The sequence below is a fragment of the Dermacentor variabilis genome, chromosome 6, assembly GCF_050947875.1.
Source record: "Dermacentor variabilis isolate Ectoservices chromosome 6, ASM5094787v1, whole genome shotgun sequence".
NCBI classification, from domain to species: domain Eukaryota; kingdom Metazoa; phylum Arthropoda; class Arachnida; order Ixodida; family Ixodidae; genus Dermacentor; species Dermacentor variabilis.
Genome location: NC_134573.1, coordinates 75,785,485 through 75,799,700, shown reverse-complemented (window position 1 = coordinate 75,799,700; position 14,216 = coordinate 75,785,485). Strand labels below are relative to the sequence as shown.

Below are 14,216 nucleotides of genomic sequence, written 5' to 3'. Positions count from 1 at the left end.
ATATACACTTCCTCAGGAACACGGATGGCGTATGGAATTGCAAGAGCGACACCGAGAATTTCTCCGTAAGCCGCATTTGTTCCGCGCATTGCAGCAGAGTCTCTCAGGGATTCGGTGTCATCCAAAACTACCGAGGTATAGCCCTCTTGAGTGCGTGATGTGTCCGTGTATAAAGTGTGTGTTTCCGGGATGTTTACAAGCATGCGGCCAATGTATCGTAGACGGGCTTTGCGCCGCCCTTTGTCATGCTCGGGGTGCATATTACGTGGCAATGGATGAATACTTAGTGCTTGGCGTATCGCTGACGACAAGATCGTTGGACGGGTTTCAGACTCAAGGGGTGGGACAGAGTATCCTAGCCGTGTGAGAAGATGGCGGCCAGTAGGAGTGAGTAGGAGGCGCTGGCGATGGCTGACCTGAAGTGCCTCTAGCAGCTCGCCTAGTGTGTTATGTGTCCCTAAGTTAAGGAGACGGTGTGTGGAAGTATAGTTCGGGAGGCCATGGGCCAGCTTCGTCGCTTTGTGAATCATTGCGTCTATGCGAAGTTGTTGCGTTTGGGTCAACCGCTGAAATGGGAGATGGTATGTAAGGCGGCTGATCACGCATGCCTCCACCAAGCGCAGCAGGTCCTCTTCTCGAAGGCCCGAGCGCCTGTTGGAGACCCTCCGGATCATGGCCAGAATTTGCTCAATCTATCTCGATAGAAGGGTAACAGTGTAGTTTGACCTGCCATCCGCTTGGATGTGTAGGCCGAGGATACGAGCACGATTAACTTGTGGTATCGGTGTGCCATCCACGTGCACAGTAATAGGGGGAGTAGGAGAACGGCTCCGGGGGCGAATGATTATGAGCTCCGACTTTTCCGGAGCACATCTTAAGCCGCATTTTCTCGCGTACTCGGAAACTGTATCGACTGCTTGCTGCAGTCGGTCCTGGATGGCTCCGTCGGAACCCCGTGTCGAACAGATAGTTATGTCGTCCGCATAAATAGCGTGGGCGACATCAGGGATCTGGTCGAGTAGTCGGGGGAGCCCTGCGAGCGCGATGAATAAAGTAGGGGAAAGAACTGAACCCTGGGGTGTCCCACGTCCTACAAGGCGAATCGTACCGGATCGATGCGGTCCCATTCCTACGGTGGCTGTGCGATCTCGAAGAAATGCGCGGGTATAGTTGTACATACGAATTCCACAGTGTGAATGTGCAACATTGCGAAGGATGAGGTCATGTTCAACATTATCGAATGCCCGTTTTAGGTCTAAGGCTAGGAGTGCTCTCGTTTGGGTGGACGACGGAGGTCCTATGACTTCCTCCTGCAATTGTAGAAGCACATCTTTGGCAGACAGATGACCCCGATATCCGAATTGAGAATTAGAAAAGAATTATTTTTCTTCGAGGAAGGGCTGCAGACGCCGCAAGAGTACATGCTCCATGAGCTTACCAATGCAGGATGTTAGGGAGATGGGTCGTAAGTTTCCAACCTTAACAGGCTTGCCCGGTTTGGGGATCAGTGTGATGTCGGCGTGTCGCCATGCTTGGGGAAGCATGCCCTTGCGCCAGCAATCATTGAAGATATGGGTGAGGTGGTTAATATCCGCGTCAGTGAGGTTACGGAGGGTGGCGAACCGGATGTGGTCGGCTCCCGGTGCCGTGTTGCTTAGGTCTTGTAGGACCACCCGCACCTCGTCAGATGTGATGTCCGCATCTAGCAATGCGTTCGCCTCGCCTACATAAGGATAGTCAGGGTACTGCGGCGGCGGGCCTGTGGGTATGAAATGCTTCTCTAGCTCTCTGAGGAGTGTCGAGACATCGTCCCTGTACTCGTGCATTAGGAAGTGCAGCTGTTGAAATGTTTTTCCCTTTGTTGTGGTGGGATCTGTGAGTGAGCGAAGAATCGACCACGTTTTTGCTGTGCTCAATGTGCCTGAGAGGCGATCGCAAAATCCTCGCCAGTTATTCCTCGTAAGGATCTCTGCATACTCCTGAGATTCCCGTGTAATTTGATCTATACGTTTCCTAAGTTTGCGGTTGAGGCGTTGTCGTTTCCATCGTCGTGTCAGCCCTCTGCGGGCGTTCCAAAGATGAAGTAAATGCGGGTCTATGTCTGGTGTCTCTGTTGTGGTGCGCAGTGTGCTCGTGGTGGCCTCTAGATCTTGTGCGAGAGAGTCAAGCCAGCATTCGTACCCTTGGCGCTCAGGTGGGTCCTGGCGACGTTCCCTGAATTTCGCCCAATCCGTTATACGCACATTTCGCTCGGGCCTGCGCGCACCCCGTAATGACAAGGTGGTCGCCACAATGTAGTGGTCACTACCAAGGTGCTCCTCTAAAGGCCCGTGCGCAACGACTGGGCCAGTATCGCGCACGAAGGTAAAGTCAGGGCAGGTGTCACGAGATACGCTGTTGCCCATCCGAGTGGGGTGCTCTGGGTCGGTAAGGAGTGTGTATCTCATGTTACAGATGGCATTCCATAAGCGTGTCCCATTAGCCTGCGATTTAACGTAACCCCATGCAGTATGCGGAGCGTTAAAGTCGCCGGCCACCACACAAACCCATCCAAACCTACCAAATTCTGTTAGTAGGTGCTGAAAACAGTGCGTTCCCGAACGGGGAGAACTGTATGCATTGAGTATAAACAGACTCTCGCTGCGTTTACCTTGCGTAATTATTTCCAATATTTGGTGAGGAATGTCAATGTTAGTGGTATGCATGCGACATGTAACATGTTTCGAAACTAAGGCTCCCACAAGAGGAGAGACACCAGAGAGCGCGCTGTAGCCGGATAAAGAAGGGGTGCAATTGACTTCCTGTAAGAGGATGACATCGGGAGGGTTCGTGGATGTGGCGATATACTGCTGTAGGGAACCTCGTTTTCGGCGGAATTCCCTACAATTCCACTGCCACACCACTAGTTGTTCCGCGTTACGCGGCGCCATCATCATCGCGAGAGGAAGCAGGCGGTCGTGCATACGGATGCGGGCGCCGGGTGCCCACATTTGAAGGTTGCGGCCGAGAGCCTTGGTCGGAAAGCGCGCTTTCATTGTTACCGCTAAGGTCAGGAACTTGCATGCGTGCGAAAGTGCACCCTATACATGATTTTACTTGCTCCGTAATCCCTCTTTGAAGGGCCTCCATTTGGCGTTCAGTCCTGTCCAGAGCCGCCTGCATACTAGAGCTCATGTCTGCCATTAGCGCGTCCATTTGTTTTTGTAGGCGCTCACAGCGCGCCTCCATGTCATGACGTAGGCGGGCTATTTCTATTAGGGGATCGGGATTTGGTAACGAATCGGTAATAGGGGAAGGGGTAGGGAGAGATTTACTGGGCGGAGCGAGCTGTGGGGTACCCTTCGCCCGACCTACCTCCCGAGGCGCCTCCATTGCTGTTTTCTTCCCCGGGGTCCGCTGCACCCCTGAAGGGACCAGGGTCACCTTGGCTGGGGCGTTGGTCCGCAGGGCATTCTTGTAGGGTTGTCGGGAAGATGGGGAAGGAGGGCGCTTCTCTGGGAGGCGCACCGATGCCTTGCGGGATCGGGACCGAGACTTGGAGCGGGTCCGGAACTTGCGACGGGAGCTCGAACGGGTCTCCGACCGGACTTTTCTGGTCTCCATCGTTGGGGCGCGCGACGTTAGGGCCTCCGCCGTATCTGTGGTAGTGGTCGGGTCGCTGAAGGATTGGAGTTCACGCTGCTCTTTCTCGATAGCTTTCCGCACCCAAGCTTTGTTCAGTGTCTGCCTAGCACGCCGCGGGCTGTTTGGATCCGCTGTAGGGTGCGTGCCGTCACAGGATCTGCAGTGTGGGGTGCACGGATGTGACGGGGTGGGGTTGTCAGTCCCGCACGTCGCGCAAATGACCACGTGCGGCGTGGTCATGGCCGAGCTTGTGACATATCTTGCAAACCAGTTGGCGGGGTCGATGGGGGTAGCAGCGGAGTTCGGCACCATAGAAACGCACGTAGCGAGGCACTTTAAGTCCTTCAAATGTTACCAACGCAACCTTGGTTTGACCCATCATTCGCGCTTGGAGTATTTGAGTTCCAGGAGCCACAAGCTCATCCACTAGCTTGGATGACGATGTACCGGGCAAAAGGCCAGGAACAATTCCCTTGCGTGAGTTGTCTGGGGCCACAAAATATGTCGTGATGGGATAGACCCGCTGACCAAAGTTCAGCTCCCTCACCTTGTACAATGCGTCGGCTACGTGTGACTGGGGTGCGCTGATGATTGCCAAGTTCTGCTGAGGTCGCAGTCGGAATATGATGTCCTGACGATCCTCGGTGGTCAAGCCGGCAGCACTCCATAGAGCACTGGCGAGTTCTGGGCGCGTCCACTTATCGAGACAAAGTCCTCCGTGAGGCCGCAGACTTATCTTTTCATCGTGCAAAGGAAGTTGCGGCAGGTTCCGATTCCGAATGCGCTTGCGTACGGTAGGCTGGGAGGCGTCCGGAATGCCCAAGATGCTCTCGGAGGGTTGCGTCTTAGCGCGCGTTTAACGGTTGCGTCGCTTATGCAGGACTGTCTTCCAACAGCCACCTGTGTCGCCGTCAGTTTTGTCGTCGTAAATGTTCGGGGCAGCATCTTCCTCCATCCTTTCCCCGGTCGGAGTGTCTACCTCTCTTTGTTGGGAGGGAAAATCGGCGACAATTGAATCGGCGGCCACTCCCGCGGTATCCACCTCGGGCGTCTTCATTGTTGTCGAGGAACGCGCGTCGGCGTTCTCCGTCCCCGATTGCATCTTCTGCTCGTTGGAAAATGACGTTGCGGTAGATAAATGCTCCATCGAAACAGAGCGGTGAATTGGTCGAAGGCCCTTTGCACGCCCGTTTAGAACATGGGCCTCGGAAGTGCTGGTCGCTTGGCGCTCTTGGTTCATGGTGCAGAAAACACGCCAAGGCAGCTATGGCCCCGGCAGGGGCAGCCGTGTTGGAACTGCTTCAGAGCTGTAGAGGCCTCGGGGAGCGGCAACGAAGTCCCGGGGAGAAAAGGCGGTCGGTGGGAAACGGCGAGAAAGCCGCTTCCCATACGACTCCCGGCGAAAGCGGCCCGGGCAAGGGCGGTCAAGAGCGGTCGGTGAAGGTCGCGTAGTGTCGGTGGTTGCGGAGCGCGCTGACGACACGTCCGTTCACTTCGGCCGACCGATTGGACATGTGCGAGGAAAAACACGCGAGGGAAGCCGACGACCGCGGTTCACTCTGGCACGCGCGAAGGAAGAATACGGAGCGCAAGTGCGCCGTCTTCTGTCGCGCGAAAGGCCATGGAGGGATGCGAGGGAGAGATGGGGTGCTGGTGTTGACCTTCGGCGATTCTAGTACGCTCTACGCATTATGCGAATGGGCGCAAAGGGAACTGACGATCGCGGCTCAATCTCGCGCGCCGTACACGGCTGAAAGCAGGGAGGCAGCGCGGGAGGGCGGGGGGCGGCTTCGACTCCGCCAGCAGGTGCGTACTTTGGACTGCGCGCAGGCGGTCGTGCGCGCCGTATCTTGAAAGTATCTGCAGACGGCTCATACATTTGTGCGCGCTGTGTTCTCGCCGCTCTTGCGTTGAAGCGACAGACCGCGCGAATTAGTTCGCTTGCTGCCGACGCGCTTGCTCACACCAGCATTTTGACAGCGAGTATCCGCGCTTACCGAGTGTGATGTGTTCATGGTTGCTTGTGCGCGCTGACACCATGCTCGTTAATTCAGTTAGTAAGCGAATGTTTCCAACTTTATACGGCCGATAAAACCAGTATGCTTGCTTCGTATAGCTCGGTACTAATTTGCTATAGCAACCATTGCGTCGGCTTTCGGGCGAAACTGTGGCTTCTTTTCGCTCGTTCGCAACTGTTGCTACGTGGAGGAGCGCCGACAGGATTTTTAGTCACGGCGCGGTTTCAGCAATGTCACCGCCAAGCGCACCGCCAACACAAACGCATAAGGCTTTCGCCTTAATCATAGCAAAAGTTATTTAAAATGCATAACATCGTTTTTAGGAAAGTTCTAAACGGGACGGTGAGCTTGCCCGACGGGGTTGACCGACATGAAAGTATCCACTTCTTTAACGAAATGACCGTTTATTACCGCGAATCGAGGCGAATATATCCATCCCCGCTCGAGACACTGACAACAATACAGGCAACTAACCTCAGGAGGGTACAAACTACACACTAAGAAAAAAAGGAGTACCTCTTACTCTTTTCGGAGAGTCTGGACTCGCCACGTATACGACACACTTTGTGGGAGACACGCGAACTCCCTTTCGGAAGAGGGTCCCGAGACTATCTGTGCTGGATACAAGGTGGTTACGTGACTCCACACCCAATAGTCATGCATACTCTCCTGTAGTAGTCTCCTAACCCTCTCAAAAGGGTTACACGACTAGTGCTGAGGGAGTCCGTTCACTACTCTGCATGAGTCAGACGACTCAAGATAAGGGGTCACATGACCACTGCTGAAGGATTCGGGTAACTATTCTTGACGAGTCTGATGACTCCAGCAGTGTGTGTCAAGTTACCCTTAGTGTGTGGTGCAGGACTCTTGCAGATAGAGTAAAATAACTAATCCATGTAAGTCGTTTGACTCTCGGATGGCAGTGTCGAGCCGCTTTTCAAAATGTGTCACCAACTTTTGCTGTAAGTACACACAACTACGGCTAGTTCTCAAGATTACTGTAAAAAGACAACATATAAGAATGCATAGCAAACTTGCCAAAAAGGACATGGCAGGTTAGCAACAAAAAGTTAACATTTCATGACCCTTTGTCGTCTTCTGGAAAATTCAAATGTATTAGTCAGCACAGAATCACCATGAAAGCAAGACAGTTCTCATTACTATTAAACTGGAATCAATAGCCAACCATGCAAAACAGTCTTAAATAAACATACAATATGTAGCCTGCAGGTGCATATGCCTGACACTGCAATGCAACTCAGAACCATAATGAGACCCCAAAATATTATGTAACTCGTGTAGAAGTTCAATTCAGCACTGCACAAGTCTGTAATGTCAAAAATTTATAAGTTAAACCTATTTCACTGTTCTTCGAGAAGTGTTTTTATTTAGAACTTACGATTTAACATTTTAAGCAAGTAAGCTACACATAACAAATGAAAAAGGCTGCACTTATGTACAAAGGAGACGCAGATAATCAAGTGCAATAAAAACAATATTCCAACTTAGATTACATAATCTATGCATTATACTATGCTTGCTGAAAACAACTGGTTGGCAATTGATAATCCAATCTAACAGTAAAAAGAGCTGTCTGACCTTATGGTACTCTTGTTGGCACTTTTCCCCCACAACTTGTGCGTGTCAGCGTCAGTTGAAAATTGATCTGAAAAATACCACATTAAAAATTTGTGCATCAATTTTATTCTGTCATACAACATGCAACAATGTATAAAAGCTTCACAACAGATAATATTACAAAAATAAATACAGCAACATTTAAACTAATTGTTTATGTTGACAAACATACTTTTCCAAGACGAAGAATAATAGCTGACACAGACAATTTCACAGATTGCAATAACCACTAATACAAAACTTGCCATAATGCAAACACGCTGACAAAATATGTAGCACAGGTAGCTGCAGTTTGTTACCGCAAAGATAGCAAGATAGCAAACAAACTATACCCAGCTGTATGCACGCAGCTGTAACAATACACATGGTGCACCAAGATCCAAAAGAAACAAAGAGGAAGATGTGAGGAAGGCTTTTTTGTACTCATCACAAGTTATCCTGTAAGTGCAGATTATGCACTGCCTGTAATCTACCCTCAGCCCATACGTAAATAAGTTACATTAGGTGCCACATTTACAAATCACTCATATGATGTTCTTGTGATTGTCCTTATTCCGATTTTTAACTTGGAAAGCATGACTGAGTTACGTAAAGCCTCCCAACGGCTTGGCATATATACAGAAAGAAGTGTTTCTATAAACACTGGAGGCCATGGAAGGATGACTGACACATACCTCTTGTAATTCTTTTGTCTTTGTCTTTGATTATCTACCACAGTAGTCTTTTGTAGAGTGAAACACATCCAGATAATACACTGTGGGCAACAAAGTGTGAATACCTGTTCTTGATTTCTACCTTTCTCTGGTGTCCCGCTAAGGTAAGATTGGTGCAAAAAATTGTCTTCCCAATGTATGCGTTCCCCCACAACAAAACAGGAGCAGATGATAAGCCACACTAATGGTGCGCGAAATAAAACATCTGTTCTTAACTTACCACTGTCATTCCAATCTGGTGAAATTTTCTGCTTTGTTGTGTACTCTAGCACAGGTGCTACGCAGTTCACTTGGTGCCCAAAGCAACTCTCACACCATAGCAGGATGTCAATTTTGTTTTTCAAATTCTAAGCGAAACTCTCGTTATGGGGGACAATTGCAAACTTATAGTTTTGCTTTGTATCTTCATTATGTTGTAGAGCAGGGTAGAAAGCAAGAACAGATATCTAAAATTTGGGTTTCCACTGTGCATTGCATGGATATGTTTCAATGAATAATAAAACTATTTGGTAGATAAACATATGAAAGATAAGAGAATTAAGCTCGAAGTCTACCATATCATTAACTGGGAATATTATGTGTAATTGAAATTTTGCGATTCCCAGTGAAGAAACAGTTTTGACAATATGTGCCAAGGCAACTAAGTCACTCATGCTCACAAAGGAAACAAAAACAAGCAAGATTACAAGAAGTTCGAACTTGCAACCTGAGGTGAGACACCTCACATGACTGATTTATGTATTTACTGAGCATAAATTACATCTGGCGCATAATCTGCTTGTACAAGATGACAAACAATGAGTTACTCTTGCTTTCTCTCTGGGGCATTTGGCTCTTCTGAACACATGCACATTGTGTGGCACAGCTGTGTGGATGCAGCTGGGCACAGCTGTTATTCAGCATCAATCTGTTTTTATGGTCCTGTGCTATTATTGTAATTTATAATTAGCAAATAGCCTAACTATTGCGTTGATCAGCTCCATTTTAAACAAAACATACTGACAGATTTCCCTGTTTATCGCTAACAAAGAGATGGGTACATCATTTCAGATTTCAAGAAACAGCTGTGGAACAGAACAAATGCTGAAGACAGAAAATCTACAGACCAATACTTTTTTATTGAATGCCATGTACTAGCCCTTTCTGCACTGAATACTATTATTAGCAAAAATTGTAGACTGCAAAAATAATTGGGAAATATTTACGAAAAAGTGCGCGTAAAAATATTTTGCCACTATGTAGGACATAACTAAGAAACACCAGCTATACAAAAACTAATGACAATTCAAATCTACATAAAACTCCCTATGAATGGCAGTATATTCAAACCTCTAGTACAAATTAAATAAAAGTTGTTTCGAGAAGCACTTCCCCTTAATAAGTGGGTGTTAGTGTTTCTACAAAAGGGTTAGAAAATGCCTTCCGGCATACCATAGGGAGTTCTATAGATAGCACATGCACGAATCTGCCTAGAAATTCCTTAGTCATTTTTCTGCATTCTGTTGTATGTCACCGTTTGGATCCCTTAACACTGAGTGCGCAAAACCAAAAAACAGCCTATTAATACACTGAATTTTTAGCCTGTAAAGGGGTTGTGTGGCAATGGGGGCAGCCAACTCTAGTGTGAGAACAAACAAATATTTGTTCTCGCGTTAGTGAAACCAGCCAAATATAATCTCACAAATTTGGAAATGAATGCACAAAGAACCTTGCTGATTGTCACATTATTGTCCTGAACAAGATCTTTTGGTGTTTACAATTCCTAGTTTAATTCACTTTCCTCTAGTAAATGGGCTCTGACCTAGAATACTCAGTGTAGGAGACTAACCCAGACCTGGAAGCCAATGTTTAAATCTGAAATAAACACATTCATCCCCCGACCACATGGCACTGCTTCGTCATCAGAAGAAGCATGCATCCATGGACATATAGTCTGTAAAATTATTTATACATGATCTGTAGCGTTAATCTTGCATTAACAAATTCTGAAAATTAAGAAATACATCTGCTATGCAAAGCACTGCTGTAAACCTGTGTGTTTGAGAAATGCAATACTCAAAAGGTGCAATACAACCAATGTGTGCATGAAACCTATGCTGCCTTTGACATTCGTCAGTGTGGAAAATAAGCACTGAGAAATGCCAAGGGTATCATAGCTTTTATGTCTCAAACCTTGTATGTGAGTACCACTGGTATTTTCGCAGTGAAAAAAAGTCACATTATTACCAGACATATGAGGGGAACCCATGTTTCTCTAGTTTAACATTTTCTTTTTTGTGCTCTTATATCCTTGAGTTTTTCAAAAATAACGGGTGCTTGAAATAAGTACTCTATATTGCTCTTAAATTTATCCTGCACCAGAGCCCGTGTTATGTTAAATTTCTTGAACACATTGCAGTGCTGTAGATTATCAAAGGAAGAAAAAATACCGTAAGTTTTCAGTTTAGCCTTATGTACAACAAGAATTAAGAACCTATCAATTACATCCACAAGTACAAAAGAACTATGAGAAACGGGGCATAAAGACAGGTATACATTATAATAGCAGAAGTTGATGGTGAGAACTCTACGAGAAAGGAACTATTAAAAACTAGGTACTAAAGAAACATGAATTATAATAATAGAAATATTTGCAAAGAATTTGAAGAGATAAATAGAATGTCTGTTGAAATCACTCCACCCCAACATTCATCCATGGTTCGATAAGTGATCGATAAGAAAAGAAACAGCTGGTGATGCTGTTTGGATAGATGGAAACTGAGGTACAGCTGTCAAATAGATGAAACACGTAGAGAGGTCACCAAGTGTTGCGCGCTGGTTGCACAGCAGGTTTCCTTGAGCTCCGGACTTTATCGACACTGATGCGTTGAGCCTGGTTATACGTAGTTCGCTAGAGGCCTGGCCCGAGTATGTGGCATGGCTTGGGTAAAATTTCAAGGCAACCTGAAAAACACAGATCCAAATATATAAGCACCAAAATATTCTACACCATAGGGCAAATCTGAAGTTTACCATCTGCACATAGCAGACGATGAAAACAGACACAAGTCACTAGACTCAAGGTACATAAATGTGCAAAAGTGTAAATGAATGTGAAGAGCTGCTTGTAGGATGGTATCCTTCATTTTGTCTTTTCTAGATCAATAATAGTATCTTAACATAAAGTCAAGTGTACACGACCCTCCCTATTTGTGTCAGTAGGCTATTCCATGCCAGCTGTTCCAACCTGGCACATGACCACTTGGAATTTCTTTTTGAAAACTGGGGGCCCTTCAATATAGAACAAATCGCAATTTCACGCAATGCTTAAAGCAAAAAAAATTTTACTGGCGTAAACACTATGTCACATTTTGTGTAACGAACCAAACTATGCATCATAAAATGGCATAGCCAAAAAAATTGCTTCCTTCATTAAGAGGGACAAATTTTTAACGACAATGAAGAGAGGCCTTGCACCAAAAACTTAACTGCTTATTAGCCAGTGCTCACTTTATTATGGCCGATTAAAAATGGACCAAATGGCTTATTAACTTTATTTTCACAAAAGTGACCTACAGCAAAAGCTGCAAATTTATGTAATCCATGTGTTTAGGACTTGTGCTGTGTGCAAGAACTGGTTTCAGAAAGATACATTATGCAGCAGAGCAGAAAGAGGAGGATGAACTTGGAAAAGAAGTCAGTTTTGGTGTACGTTTATCGGCCTACTTACCATTGAGGCAGCCCTAGTAAATTTATGCCAAATACCATGTATGAGAGTACACTGTATTGTTTTTAAAGTGGTAAAGCTTTATCAAAATAGTTCTTGTGTTACGCAAGAAAACAATTTTACAATTGGTCTCTTGTAGTTTCAAAATTTGCATCGCGTTTCATCTAATACACACAGCCTCTTGGAAGCTAAGACAAAATGCATAGACTTGAGCATCCCTGCACAGACAGAAGGGAGTCTAAACTGTTTCGAAGTTACTTCTTTCATTGCTGAGTGGTTACAAGCCACTTCACTCGAAAAGACGCCGCTTAATTGCAGGTATTTACCTGAATATTTCTGTCTGCTGTCAGCCTGCTTGGCATCATCACTAAGGCTGCCAACTCCCTAGTGGACGTGGTCGGGACATGGTGGTGGCAGGATTCAGTGGCAGAAGCCGCCAAAGGCTCCCAACTCCCTAGTGGACGTAGTCAGGACAGGGTGGTGGTAGGACGCAGGGGTAGGAGCCGCCAGAGTACCTGCAACAAATTTGCACAAATGTTCTTAGTTCTACCACGTCACGATTTACAATAAAAATTGAGCTGTCTGTGTAACATGGCTACCAATACAAATAAAGGCAAACAGTTAGGTCCTACCACTCAAATAGAACCCCGACAAAAAAGAAACGGTACTTAAAGGGACACTAAAGTGAAACAATAAATCAGTTTGGACTAATGAAGTATTGTTTGAGAACCCTGCAGGCAGTCATTTAAAAAAAATAGTTTGATTATTAGATGAGAAAATGAAGGTCCAAGTATCAGTATTTATATTACGCGCCGAAACCCCAGTGCCGGTACATCAGCGTGACGTCAGGGATTCTAAAGTATGTTTTCGCATTTGGGCTGTGTTGGCTGAATAAAGGTTCCCGAAACTACCCATGTTTATTATTTGGTTCCTTTAGAACACAATGTAGTCAACCTGTACCGCTATATATAATTAGTAGGCCCTAGAAGATGCCATCAAAATCCAAGACATCACAGCCCCCAGGTGCGGGAATTTAAGTAGGCGTCGCCACCCGTATTTCGTTCCTGCGCTTTTCGTGGCTTGTCAAACGTCTTATCATTGTAAGAGTGGTGTTTTTGGTGTTGCAGAACGGTAATTTACTGATGCAGAAGAAATCATTTTTCACTGTAGTGTCCCTTTAGGTTTATGAAAATCCAAACAATGAAAAAAATGTGCAACTGATTTGTGCATGGAAGCTCGGTTGAAACCTGAGCTCATACCATCAAGTGATCTGCTAGCCAACTGCAAGCCTGCCACCTTAAAATGTCATTGTAAATTTCTTTACATGCATCATGTAAGCTGCATTAATACAAGTTCACAATCTCTTAACATAAGTAAATCACCAAGCTAATTAAATTAACGAATTCCAGTGGTCGTTAATGCAACAAAGTGCAAGCTCGGAATGAAGCTGGCCAAACTGGGCAGTGAAAAATAACAATGTGGTTCTCTACATCTTGTTTTTCTGGCTTTCGCTCTAGCGTTGGAATATACAAGAATTTTGACATTCCTGAAATTTCCCCCTGCTAATTTCTATTCCATAATGCATAATACTTGAGCAAGAGCAATACTGCTTTCTTTTAACCGTAAATAGTGATAGAACAAGAAAATTCACTGGAGCCAACGTTTTGAGAAAAATCTCCTCTTTGTCGAAACATTGGCTCCAGCGATGCTCCGACGACAGAGTAACTGCGCAAGATAGAGATACGGACAAAGGAGGCTTGTGTATGTTGTCTTCTCCAGTCATTGGGCGATTACTCTGTCTCAATGTAAAACTATTACCCTTTGCACAATAATACTAAAATGCATAAAGACAGGAAAGTGGACACAAAAATTACAACAGATAGCATCATATGCTAATGAGATATACAAAAGTGCCTGCTACAATTTGTCTCACCCATAACATGCTGGATAAGATGGCGACTTCTGGCTGTTGCCATTTCTTGAATACCTAAAATAAAATACATATGAAAATTATAAAAATACACAGGACAACAGCAGTAGCCGAGGACATAACGCATTGTTTAGTACAAGAAGGTAAACTAATCTCTGACACACGGCAGACGAAATTTCCTTTATCAAGTTAGTAGAAAAATACACCACACTTCATTTCATTCAATACTCTCGGCATTTCTTGGTACAAGAAAAAAGCTATTTCTGCATGGAAGCAGCAAAATAATAAATGGCCTTCTGCTTTTACAAAATATGCTGCAGCGACTAAGCTAACTACAGCTGTATATACTTAAAATTGTTGTATGCACATTACAATAGCCAAGACAGGATAAACTTGGGTTCATATGCAGCTCACTGGAAGGTACAACTTTGCAATGAACTCATTGCTGCTTGGCAAATATACGCATTAACATAAAACTACAAATAAAAGGATCCTTTTTTTCATAAAGCGCCGGACTCAATATAAAAAAATCCAGTAGCAATATTACAATTTCACCACATAACACAGCCAGGTTTTGTAAGCCTAGT

The 14,216-nt window shown here is 45.6% G+C and overlaps 1 long non-coding RNA gene across 1 annotated transcript; it reads right to left on the bottom strand.

The window, feature by feature from the left end:
• Positions 1 to 7,323: 7,323 nt before the first annotated feature.
• On the bottom strand, positions 7,324 to 13,688 carry LOC142584879 (uncharacterized). The gene is made up of 3 exons (XR_012828952.1): positions 13,633 to 13,688; positions 12,026 to 12,214; positions 7,324 to 10,936 (listed from the first exon to the last, which is right to left on the bottom strand). It is a non-coding gene; the product is annotated as an uncharacterized LOC142584879 (long non-coding RNA).
• Between the last annotated feature and the right edge of the window lie 528 nt (positions 13,689 to 14,216).